General features: G+C 55.2%; 1 protein-coding gene across 2 annotated transcripts in view; it reads left to right on the forward strand.

Moving 5' to 3' along the window:
* Positions 1-12,984, forward strand: part of CABLES1 (Cdk5 and Abl enzyme substrate 1) — a 103,630-nt gene that overhangs the window by 69,801 nt on the left and 20,845 nt on the right. The gene's annotated exons all lie outside the window — the stretch shown is intronic.

Consider the following 12,984-nt stretch of genomic DNA (forward strand, 5'->3'; position numbering starts at 1 on the left):
AAAACAATTTTTGAAAACACTTCTGTAACACATTTCCCATGAATACTCTGAAGACCTTTGACATGTGTGGATTTCATGTTTTTAAAAATTTACTTATTTGAAAGAGTCACAGAGAAGGAGAGGCAGAGGCAGAGAGAAAGAGATCTTCCATCTGCTGATTCACTTGCCAAATGGCTGCAGTGGTCAGGACTGGGCAGATCTGAAGCCAGGAGCCCGGAGCTGCTTCTGCGTCTTCCATGTGGGTGCAGGGGAGACCTGCAGGGGCCCAAAGCCTTGGGCCATCTTCTGCTTTCCCAGGCTTATTAGCAGGGAACTGATCAGAAATGGAGCAGCTGGGATTCAAACTGGCACCCATATGGGATGCCAGTGCAGCGGGCGGCAGCTTTACCTGCTACGCCACAGTACCAGCCCCAAGTGTGTGGATTTCAGCCTTTGCACCAAAGTAAGCTTATCTTTTAATTCTGTTTTTCTATACACGTGTAGAAGCCAGCTCATGTTTGCCATCTGTAGGAATATGTGTGTGGAGGGGATGAAATTCTTCAGTGTCCATGAAGGGTGGACTGACTGGCTGTCCACAGAGGCGGGAGTGTCCCCAGGACACCATACCTGCAGGCTGCCTGCTCCTGTCTCCCATGCACTTTTCCCTGTTGTACCCAGGTCACCCCCCCCCCCCCGAGCATGGAGGGACTCGGGAGGGTCCTCCTCGTGTCCCGATAGAATGTGTGAAAAATGCTGTGCACAGTGCCAGGCTGTGGCCACTGCGCAGAAGGCTGCGGCAGGCCTCGGCAGCACGCAACTGTCTTACCTGCTCACAGATCGTCCGCGTAGAGGCAGCTGGCACCCAGCACTTCCCAGAGTCGTCCTCTGGGTCTCTGCTTCCCTCTGTCCTTGGGCCTACAGCCTGCTCCCTCGGGCTCTGAGGACAGGGTGGGTATGCACTCCCCGCATCCTGAGCTGCTGGCAACAGGGCCCTCTAATGGATGGGGTGGGGCAGTGGCTCGTAGATACGCCACAGTCTCCAGGCAGAGGAAGCAGTGTAGACCCCCAGGTGCTGCACAGGGGCAGGTAATGAGCCAAGGCCGGTGTATAGTGCTCCCAGGGGCTCCCCCATCCTGTCCCCTGGGCCTGCCAGAGGTCCTGACTGCTCCCAGGTGATACTTGCACCTGCAGGTTTCACAGGAGCACCTCCCTTGGCCACTGTTGGGAGCAGGAAAGGTGGGTGGTTTCTCCCATTCCTGGGCACTGTGAACCAGTCTGCGGGCTCTGCCACTGGGGCTGCTGAGCAGTGCACCTGTGCCCCACTTGAACTTGGGGAGGCCACTGAAGAGCTCCACCTCCAGGAGGACTCAAGCCCTTGACCCGGCATTGGCTCCGGCAGTGGAGCCTCCCCTCCCCTCCCCCACAATGCTTTCCTTAAGGACAAGACGGTTTCTGATGCTGCTCTATAAGTGTCCAGGTGGATTGCTAAGCCCGGAGAACTCTTGAGTCCCACCAGCCTGCTGAGCTCAGCAACAAGCGGCACCCCTGGGCTGGGCTGGAGCTGGCCCCACCTGCCCTCCTTCAGAACTGAGGCCAGCTCCTCCCCAGCTCAGAGCTGCGCCTCCTCTCCTGTTCCTTTCAGAAAATGGGACTGAACCAGACACTCGGGAGCCCTGTGGCTCCTGACCTTGTCAGAGTCTCCTTGTCCCCAGGACTTTTACACTGGGGGCAGAGTTTGGAGGACAGTTCCCTCGCCCAGACCCCAAGTCCTGACCCCAATCCCTGTGTCTCCTGCCCGGAATCAGACCTCTCCCACAGGCAGCTCCATCAGCCCCCTCCATTGGTGTCTCTGCAGCCTTGGCTTAGCCCTGTCCTCCCCCATACAACTCGTATTTAAGCTGCTTTTCAACCTGGGGGTGTGGGTTGTGTCTTGGTCCTGAGGCAGCTCCAGCCTGTGCACAGGGTGCGCAGTGTGCGTGAAAATGATGATGCTGCTGAGAAGTGCCGAGTTTGTGAGTGTCGTTTTCCCCACAAAGGAGGCCTGGGTGGTCAGGTCTACTCTGGCAAGAGCAGGTGCTGGCTCTCAGGGACCCTCACCTGGGCTTCTGGTCCTTGTGGCCAACTGCGAAGGAGTGGTGGGCTGATAGACCATGGAAGGAAGGCGCTAGCAGGGATGGGCCTTGGGCCCTGCTTCTCCCTGGCTGGTTCCATCACAGCCACCAGGAAAGCTGCCAGGCCTACAGTGGCAAAAAGGGTGCAGCCTGCTGCAGGTGCTCGGCCCAGCGAAGTCCCCGTCCTGCGCTGGCCTCCCACTCCGCACGCGCCTCTCAGCTTCACCAGCACCAGCCCCACACGCTGTGCACCCTCAGAGCTGCTTGCAGCTGCTTCTGTACCCCGAATGTTGAACCTGAGACTGCCAAGGACCTCTGGCCCAGGTCACCCTGCCCCGGCTCGTGCTGTCTTTGCCGGAGGCCTATTGGCATCCCCTGGTGTCCAGCCGGTTTGCTTACCCAGGCCTCGAGGTTACCTGCTTTGTCTGAACTCCTCTGAACACAAATAACACACAGGCCTATTTCGGTAGATCAGGGGCTTCTCCTTTTGTGTGTTCTGCTTTTGCTTGAAGTGGTGGGGTGGGGGCATCTGGATGGAATCCACAGTCAGAGGAGAGCAGGGCGCTTGGGCCTGTCGCTGAAGCCCCTCTCCCTGTCTGTGTGACCTTACACCCAGTGTAATCCTCGCTGGCTCTATCTCTAATCAGATGCGTATGTTTGGGATATGTCGGGACTTCTGGGCACGCTTCGATTGAAGACTGGCTGTGGATCGTGCCCACCCCTTTCGCACCACACAGCCGTTGAGCCTGGAGTCCCATAACCATTACCCAGGATGGATTGCATTTTACAGCGCCAACCTACAGACGGAGCTCAAAGAGCACAAGACAGCGCTGAGGACGCGGAAGCATTGGCGGGCTCCAGGGCGCTGCTGCTCCCACTTCACGGTGTCCTGAGCTCGCTCACTAAGGGGTGACTGAAATGCAGGACATGCCAGGCGATGCGGCTCAAAGGAGCTCCGGGGTCAGGAGCGCTCCTCGGCTCAGATGGCAGACGTCGCCGTGGCCCTGCCTGGGCCCGTACACTTCACTCTGCCGAAGGGCTGCGCGAGGCGTTCTTCGGACACGACTCTACGTGGGACTCCAGCAGATAACACGGGCAACCACAGCCCTGTTCCGGACAGTTGCAGATGGGGACAAGAAACCCATTGCCCCCTCCATTGGCCTTCACGGTCCCATAGGGAAGACTGCAGCCCCTCCCCGCCCTCGCCCACAGGGCTGGCGCTGTCAACGTGCAGGGTAGGAGGTGGGCATCAGGCAGGATCAGAGCCCCACTGAGCCCAGGCTTGCTCATCTGTGAAACTGGCTCTGATGTCACCCTCGGTTGGGGGAGTGGGGGGTGTCACAAGCAGAACGTGAGCTGTGATGTGAGAAAGCTCCCTGCACTGCCGGCTGCCGTCGCTCCTCACTACATGTTCGCTCCAGCTCCGTTTCTGTCCACAGAGCTCTGTGCTGCTCTTTCCAGATCTCTCCCATGGCAACTCCCAGTCTGGCTCACGGTGACTGAGCCAGCAGTGTGGTTCCACGGACGCAACGGGCTCATCTTCAGACCTGCTTTTTGGGGGGCTTTAATTTGGTTTTCTCAAGGGTACATGCTCATTAAAGGAAATGGAGAAAATATGTAAAAAAGAAGATGAAAACAACTAAGCAGTCCCCGCCCCAGACAAAACCCCCATTAGCATGTTGGCCTGTTTGCTCCCAGTCTGTTTCTGTCTCGGTGCATGGACTTGTGGGGAGCCTGAAGAGGTGCTTGTTCCGTGGGACCTTTCTCGCCACATCCCACCTCTGCCAGCACGCTGGCGGAAGCCGCTTCGGCGGAGAGGAACAGATGTCGCCCGTCTTCTTCACCGTGGCTGTAAGCACTGCTCGGGTGAGCCCTGGAAATTATACCGTTTCTGGGAAGAGTCCCAGCCTTAAAGCAGTTCCTCTCCCCTCACTGAGCGTTGCCAAGGCCGGCCTGAATCTCTCTTTGCCTTTTATCCACATTACTCACTGCCTCGTCTTCTCCAGTGCGGATTTGTGGTTTGGCTTGGGACCCTTTACACACAGAATGAGTTGCAAGCAACTTTCTCCACTCTCCTAAATAGGCGGACCGCCACCCCAGCCTCAATAAAGAGCTCACCCAGCACCTCCAGTGGGGAACACCGCTCCGCCCCTTCCTCCTGCACTGCCACCAGTGGGGGAGGGGCCGGAGGGGAAAATCTGGGAGCTACAAAGTCATGTATGGATTTAGGTGGAGAAAGAGAGAAGACATCGTGCAAAACAGGAACAGCTTAGGGGAAAGGAGCCTGGAGCCCTGAGAAAGAAAAATTGAGAGAGGAAGGTTGAATCGTGTGAACTTGACCTTTAAAATGTTGCTGAGAGGGGCCACTGTCAGAAGGTCAAGCCATCTGCAATTCCAGTATCCCACAGTGGGTGCCAGTTTGAATCCCAGCTGCTGCACTTCCGGATCCAGCTTCCTGCTGGGAGAGCAGTGGAAGATGGCCCAAGTACTTAGGCCCCTGCCACCCACATGGGAGACCCAGATGAGACTCCTGACTTAAGCCTGGCCTAGTCCTGACCGCTGCAGCCAGTGGATGGAAGATGTGTCGCTTCCTCTCTGTCTTTATCTCTGCCTTCAAAAAAATCTTTACAAAGAAAAAGGAGTTACTGAGGGTCAGCCCCAGAACAGCAAACCAAACCGGAAGCTCAACTTCTCCAGTTTCTTGACCCTCTACACTTTCAGCCCTTACGCTCCTGGGGCCTGAGCTCGCTCTCGTGCCTTGGGGCTGGTTAGGTTGCCAGAACCTCCAGCCATGGCAGGGAGGTCTGTTGGCATGGATCTGGCCAGAAGGGGCCCGAGCCCAGATGAACGTGGAGTAACTGAGCTGGAAGATTCACACGGAGTCAGTTTCTATGATGTGTGTGGGTGCCGGCCCTTTCAGGTGATCCTGGGTGATCGAATGGTGGTCCCCGGGTCAACTCACCACAAGTGAGCAAGAAAATGGCTCCCCGGCGGGACACAAGGTGTCTCCGGGAGTGTGTGTTTATGTTGTCAGCAGCTCCCATGTGGTGTTTGTGTCCTTAGCTTTTGGCATTGAGATGAGGTCATCGCCTGGGTCCACTTCCTGAGTGTCGATCAATGGTGTTGTGATCCAGAGAACAGCGTCTTCTATTCTTAGCCACGCGGCCCAAGCGCTCCCTGCCTGGCTCCAGGCCCTTCTCGCCTTCCTCCCCACCCACACTCTCCAGAAGCGTCTCTCTTGGTTGTGGAAAATTACACATTCCCAAGCAGCGTGCCTTCGCTCACACCAAGCATAGTCCCACACGGAGCCCGAATTGCGATGATCTCATGCCTGACTCATGCCATTATCTGGCTGTTTGGGGAGCTGCTTTTGGACAGAGCTCGTGGTATAAGCTGTGTCTGCCAGGGGTCTGTGGGGGTCGGCTTCTCCGTGATGTGCTGAGTGGAGGGGGACAGGACTAGACGACCACACACTGCGGTCGACGCCACTTCCCTCCGTTGGCTGCAGACCTTGTGTTGACGGGGAACTCTGGGTCCGTTGCGCTCCCTTCCGATCCAAGCAAGCAGGCCTGAGGGAGGCCGCCCTGGACCTGTAGGCACAACTGGGGCGTCTGGAACTAAGAAGAATCCTTGTGTCCTTGAGTTCCAGTGGATCTGTAATCTCTTAATGAAGAGTGGTTCACAGGTGGCATCTCCTTTCTTAATCCAGCCTTTAAGCTTTGTTTTCTGTGCAGTCTCTTTCTCTCTCCCTTCCTTTTTGAAGGGCCTAGAAATTCCGTTAATATTTAATGACTTTTGAATTATTTACACATCAAAGTGTTCAGGCTTTTGTATTCCTTTAAAGAGCTAGTGCCCAGTGGACGCCTGGCTGGCATTCCAACGTCTTCAGCTTCTGGCACACAAGAGAAGTGACCATGGCCAGAAGTCAGGACAGCCCCATCTTGAAATTAGAAAGCCCTGGAAACTAGTTAATTGGATCACACGGTTTTTCCATCGTCTTCCCAGGTGTTAAGTCTTTAAATGTTGTGTCTGGTTCGTGAACCATGCTCCCCAAGGAAAAGGCCGTGGCTTGAACTTGTTATCTAATAGGGAATCTCGTCTTCCCCATCAAGATCAATTCCGTGCATTATGGCTCCACGAGCCGCCGGCTGGGCCTCTGCCAGCGAGCCACGGAAAAGGAAACCATAAGTGCCATTGCCTTTCCAAAGGATACAGGCAGGAGGAGGCCGGTCCCTGGGGAATAGTGACCCAGGGGATCCCTTTGGGGCACTAAGATGTCAAGGCTAGCCATCTGCTTTGATCAGAAGATTCCATAAGTGCGAAATCGCATGCATTTGCGGAAGCTGAAGTCAGACAGGGGGCCAGGAGTCTCGTAGGCTGCAGCCACAGGTCCGGGGAAAGCTGTGTGAACTGTAGCAGCATGCACTGTGAAGGATGAGTCACAGCCCAAAACAAACCTACCTGGTTTTCCGCACCTGCCTCAAGGGCATACCTGTAGCCCGGCTCTCTCCCTAAGGACCTTTTCATCTCTCCTTTGAATCCCTCCCCCACCTCTCCCCAGCCCCTCCCTGGTTCCCTCTCCATCCACTCCCCCATTCCTGTGGGCCAGCTTCAAACATCCATCTTGTTTTTAAGGAAAAAAAAAAAAAGCTCTGTGTGCTGGATTTTCAAAACGCACTTGTTGCATGTGGCCTCTGCAGACAGCAACAAACCCACGTAGAATGAGAAGCGAGCTTTTGCGGGTCACGGAGTGCCCGCTGCGCATTACCCAGAGCAAGGTGAGAGAAGGAGTCAGACCCCGTGTGCCGTGTGGTCCACAGTCCGTGCCTGTGACCCAGGCGCAGGGTGTCTGAAAATGAGAGTGTTTCCTCTCACCTGGCGGGCCCGCTCATCCCATGGGACAAGCTGTGGTGCTTCAACTTTAATAGACACAACTTAGACGATACCCATGGAAGGTATTTGAATTTGTTTCTCCTCTGGTTTTTCAAGGAGGTGAAATATAAATGAACATTTGAACCCCAGTTAAAAAAATAATCAGGCATTTTCATAGAAATTGAAAAGTCCAACTTGATGGCACTTTTCATTCCTGTGCTCTGTGGTCCCAGGCTCTCCAGCTCTGTGTTCCTGAGCTGCAGGTGAATGGTTGCCCTGGAGCCCAACAGGTGCTTCTGTTTCCATACATGAGAATCCAGTGATCTTGGAGAGAAAACATCGAGATCATGATTACACTGGGACTTCTGCATAGTGCTTTTTCTCTGCAGGTTTTTTTGTTTGATTGATTGATTTTAGAGCCAGAGATAGAGTTCTCACCTGCTGGTTCACTCCCTAGATTCCCACAGTACCTTAAACTAGCTTACACTAGAGCAGTCCGATTGATAGATTTTGAGAGCCAATGCTGGTTTGTTCTCCAGCTTCCCACAATAGCTTAAGCTAGAGCATTCCAGAGCCAGGAGCTCAATCCAGGTCAACCACATTGGTGGCAGAGACCCAACTACTTGAGCCATCACCTGCAATGTCTACATTATTAGGAAACCAGAATAGGAGCAGAGCTGGGACTCAAACCCAGGTACTCAGATCTGGGATGTAGGTGTCACAACCACTAGGCAAATGCCCACCCCTGGAGGTTTGGAATTGGATGAGTCTACCATTCAGAATTCCTTTCTACGGTCGACTCCAACTCTCTAGGCTTCTGAAAGATTGGGACAGGAAAGACCCCAGGTGTCTGGCTGGCTGTGCACTCAGTGTGAGGCCCAAGGACCTGCGTTATGTGTAACGTTAGGATGGCACCGTGGGAAGTGGCTGCTCGTGTGGGTCAGATATGTCCACAGAAGAAGCAGTTTTCTGTGGTTCACGTTACTATCTGGAAAATGATGAAAATGATGCAAATCAGAATGTGGCACTGAGAAAAGTCAACCCAGATAACTATGTCCTGCGCTGGGTAAAAGCTGCTTCATTTGTCAGATCCCGAGAGTCTTAGCTACACAGATGGAAAAGACCGGGAAAGAAGCTGACGTCAGAGACGGCCTAAACGAGAGCCGCGGTCCCTTCTGTGGCCCTGTGACCAGGCAGCGTCTGTGTGCATGCTCTGCTCGCTCTCTTTTTTAAGATTTATGTATTTGAAAGGCAGAGTTACAAAGAGGGAGAGAAAGAGATCTCCCATCTGCTGGTTCTCTCCCCAAATGGCCATGTGTCTCCCACGGGTGCAGGAGCCCAAGCACTTGGGCCATCTTCCACTGCCTCTTCTACTGCCTTTTCAGGAGCATTAACAGGGAGCTGGAAGGGAAGTGGAGCAGCTGGGGCTTGAACTGGTGCCCATATGGGATGTCGGCATCCTAAAAGGTGCCACAGTGTCAGCCCCACTGCATGGCAGCTGTGAGCTGGAGAAGGCGTCTTCCTGAATCTGGGCGAGGAGAGGCATGGGGAAGTGTGTCCTGCACCTCCATGGAGCAGTCATGTTCCCAAGCAGCTGTGATATTTGTTACTGCCTAGTGAAGGTTTTAGGGTAGGAAGGAAGCGACTGAGTGCACCAGCTGTGGGATGCAGAGGAGCACTTTTCTTCTTTCTCCCAGTCTGAATAGGACCCGTTAGTGCCCGCTGCACATGTGAAGGGACGGTCGGAGTCATCCCTCCAGGCCTCGCCCACCTCCCCAGCACCCAGCAGAGGAAGGGCCTGCAGGCTCCCCTGCTGCCCATTGCTCACCTGCGTGCTCGGGCCCCGCCCACACTCTGTTGGCCCCTCCGGGCAGAAAGACCTGCCACTCTGTGTGTTGTGAAATTTTGTCGCATCTCGGGGCCCAGTTTGCAAAGTGCTGAGTGTGGACCCCAAGGCCATCATTTCCCTCCCCACAGAGAGAGGAACCCCACTGTGCTGGCTCCCTCTGCAGGGCCCTGCCTCCCCCACCCCCTCTCCTTACCACACCTCCTGTGGTCTATGCCGTGAGCTGAGCCTTCGCTGTAAGCGTCCCCAGGATCACAGATGGGAAACGGCCAGGCCGTGGGAAGAAAACTGGGAGGCCAAATCCAAGTCATTAGATGCACGACCCATGACCGTGGAAAGTTATGAATGAATGATAGCCAACGTCCTGACAAGCAGGCTGGCTCAGCCTAGCTATTGTGGCTGATTACGTTTATAGTCATAGAAATGAGGTAGAATTAGAAATTGAGTTTCTCAGTCATTGGGGCACACATCGGAGGCTCAGTTGCCGCATGTGCGTCCAGTGGCCCCAGATGGGACAGCACGGATGGAGAATGTCCCCATCACCAACTAAGTCCTAGGCGCTCTGCACAGCAGTCGGCTGTGTTCCAGGAGCACTCCAGGGTGCACCTGCCACTCTTCTTTTCAACTGTCCTTTTTAAATGTTTTTACTTATTTGAAAGAGTGACAGATTTTCCACCCACGGGTTCACTGCTGAATTGGCTCAGACAGGACTGAGCCAAGCTGGAGCCAGCAGCCAGGAACTCCAGTCAGCTCCCCCATGTGGGGATCAGGGGCCCGAGTACTTGAGCCATCTCCTCCTGTCTCCCAGGCACATTAGCAGGAAGCTGGATCGGAAGCACAGCAGCTGGAACTCAGGCCAGCACTCTGGTATGGGATGCCTGTATCCTAAGCAGCAGCTTAGTCTGCCGCACCACAGCTCCCACTCGTTCCTTTTTTTGCTCGGCTCGGCCTTAGGTAGCTGGAAAGGAGAACACTGTGGTGGGCAGCAGTGGCTACAGTGAGTCATGCTTAACCCTCCAGAGAGTGGTTCCTGCAGGGAAGGTGTGGTGGAGCCTTGCCCAGCCCTCTTGTTCTGTCCAGTAGTCCCAGGCAGCCGTGAGGCACTTGGAAGATCCACTGGGTCTAGGAATCTATTTGCTTGCTTTTACTTGAGACACAGAAATAGAGCTCCCATTCGCTAGTTCACTCCCCAGCCAGGAGCCAGCAGCTCAGTCCAAGTCTCCTCCTTGGGCAGGGGCGCAGCCACACAGGAGCCATCCCTGTTGCCTTCCGGTGCCACATCAGAAGGAAACTGGAGTCGGGAGCCGGAGGCACGTGTTGAACCCTGGCACACCAATGAGGGGTGCCGGTGGCTCACAGGCCAGTCTCCCCATTTCTTAAAATAGAGTTTATATGAACTCATAGAGTACTTTTTTTTTTTTTTGCTCTGGGTCCATTCCCCTTGGGGGAGGCCCCAAGAAGGGGGGCTGTGTGGAAAGAGGCCTGGCTGGTTTGGTGCTGCCCACTGAGAGGTGCACATTCAGCAGCGAGCAGACAGCTGGAAGGGGCCGTGGGAAGCACGTGTATCGCCTGCCACCCTTACAGACCTGCACTGGTGATGCAGCCAGGGGTCAGGCTCCCTCTGCTCAGTGACCACTTCCTTCTGCGCCCTTACATCTTGGATGTGATCCAGACAGGACACGGAGATGGATTGGGACCGTTCCTGCCTGCAGCAGTGCTGGGTCTAGGAGCACTCTTTTAAAAAGTCTGACTTATTTAAGTCAGAGTTAAAGGAAGAGACAGAGCAAGAAGAGATTTTCCATCCACTGGCTCACTCCCCAAATGGCCACGATGGCCAGGGTTGGGCCAGACCACTCTGAAACCAGGAGCCAGGAATTCCATCCAGGTCTCCCACTTGGGTGACAGGGGCCCAAGGGCTTGGGTCATCTTCTTTTGCTTTCCTAGGTGCATGAGCAAGGAGCTGTATTGGAAGTAGAGCAGCCAGGGTGGGAACTGCCTCCCATATGGGATGCCAGTGTTGCAGGCGTCGGCTTAACCCATTGCACCACAGCGCCAGCCCTGGGAGCACTCTTAGTGCAGGCTTCCTTTGCTACTCCTTACTTGCCTTGGCCATGTCACCCTGTGAAGGTGTTCCCTGCTGATCCGTTGATTTCAGCCCTAAACAGTGCATCTGTCTGGCAGAATGGAAACGAGGAGGAAATCGTCTGGGAGTTGGGGATCTGAGAACACGGGCGCTGGCTTGGGCTCTGGGAAAGCAGGGAGTCTGTGGAGCTTCAGCGACGCCGGAGGTCACCCCAGCTCAGCTTCTGCCCTCCTCCCCCCGCTCTGGTCACTGTCCTTGCTTTCTACCTGCCACGGATATTTCTGCCTCCTTGCCCTGTGCAAGCTTTGCTTCGAAGGAATTTCCCCTTCGGAGTGCCCTGGTGCGTCCATCATCTCCATCCTTAAATGCTTCAGGAAGTCTTCTGAGCGTCGCCCTGGGTTGCTCCTGCAGCAGGCGGCCTTGTGGCTCTCAACAGTGCCACAGTGCTCAGTGACCTCCCTGAGCCCTGCCCTGCTCTGGTCTGCTGGGTCTCTTCAGTGGCCGGCCTGAGGTCAGCACTGGGAGTGTGTAAACTGATGTGATGACTGAATAGCCTGGACCTCGCAGCCCTCAGGGAGTGTGGTCCCGGTCAGACACCTCTCCACTTCCCTCCGTTGCTCAGCTTGTTTTTGAGTGGCATGCAGCTTCTAGCCGCGTATTTACAATCCTCTGACTTACTGGTCTTGTGCAGTCCTTCGGGGTGAGTGTGATCTGTGCAGTTACCTTGAGTCATTTGCAGCCTAATCACTGAATAGGGTAGGGGTAGCAGGTGAGAGAAGCACTCATTAAAGTAATCCTGTTGGGGCCGGTGCTGTGGCATAGTGGGTAAAGCCACTGCCTGCAGTGCCAGCAACCTACATGGGCACCGGTTTGAGTCCCGGCTGCTCCACTTCCGATCCAGCTCTCTGCTATGGCCTGGGAAAACAGCAGAGGATGGTCTAAGTCCTTGGGCCCCTGCACCCATGTGGGAGACCCGGAAGAAGCTCCTGGCTTCGGATTGGCCCAATTCTGACCGTTGCAACCGTTTGGGGGAGTGAATCAGTGGATGGAAGACCTCTCTCACTCTCTGCCTCTGCCTCTCTGTAACTCTGTGTTTGAAATAAATAAATCTTTTAAAAAATAGTAATATAAAGTAATCCTGTTGCAGGTCAAAGAACTGAAAACCCACCTCTAACTTCCAACTTGGAAGCCGGGGAGGGTTGAGGGCCTGCTGCGCCTCTGCATGACTTTGGCCGGCTCTGAAGGGGCTCCAGAGACGTTCTGAGGCTGGCAGTACAGCAGCCACCCAAGGAGGCGACTTGAAAAAGGCAGCACTCCGTGGTACAGAGGTCCTGGGTGTGTGTTTTAAAAACTGTCACTCATCAGACTCTGAAGTCTGGGGGCCAGTTCCTCCAAGGAGGGCCCAGAGACTGGGACCCTGCTCAGCAAACAAAGCCAGGGAGCCCCGGGCCCTCCTCTGTGGTTAGGGGTGGCCTCCTTCTCTCTCTCCCCTCCACTCAGCTCACTCCCTTCTTTTTCACCCGATCATTTTGCCTTTAGATTTCATCTGTTCTTGCACCAGCTGTTGGAGAGGACCCTCGATCCAGGCTGCCCAGCAAGGATGCTGTGGGCTGAGGGGATCTCACTGATAAGCACTGTGTCCAGTGTAGAGACGGGAGCTGAGCACAGCCTCTCCCCCAGAGTAGCTGCGAGTCCAGATCCCATGATTCCAAATCCCATGTCTGGGGAGGGGAGCTGGGCAGCAGTTTGGCCCCCATCCTCCCCTACCTATGGTGATTCTGATAGGCAGCTGCGTCTGGGAACTCCTGCAAGGGAGGGGAGCTGCGGGCATGGTATGGCACCCGGCTCCTCCGAGGCAGTGTCATGTGCCCACAAGAAGCCCGGATACACAAAGCACAGCAGCCCGCGCCCCACGTGACTGTGGCGAGCTGGGCCTCGGGCTGCTCTGCCGAGCAGAGCGACCACAGTAGCACCGGTCCCAGGGGTCAGCCAGGCAGCTTAAAGAACCCAGCAGCTGGAGCTCCAGGGTCGTTTCTGAGAGCTCAGGGACCTCACTGGGAAGGAAGGGATGCCTGAAACCCCCTGGCTTCTGA

Source organism: Lepus europaeus, chromosome 9 (assembly GCF_033115175.1).
Source record: "Lepus europaeus isolate LE1 chromosome 9, mLepTim1.pri, whole genome shotgun sequence".
NCBI classification, from domain to species: Eukaryota; Metazoa; Chordata; class Mammalia; order Lagomorpha; family Leporidae; genus Lepus; species Lepus europaeus.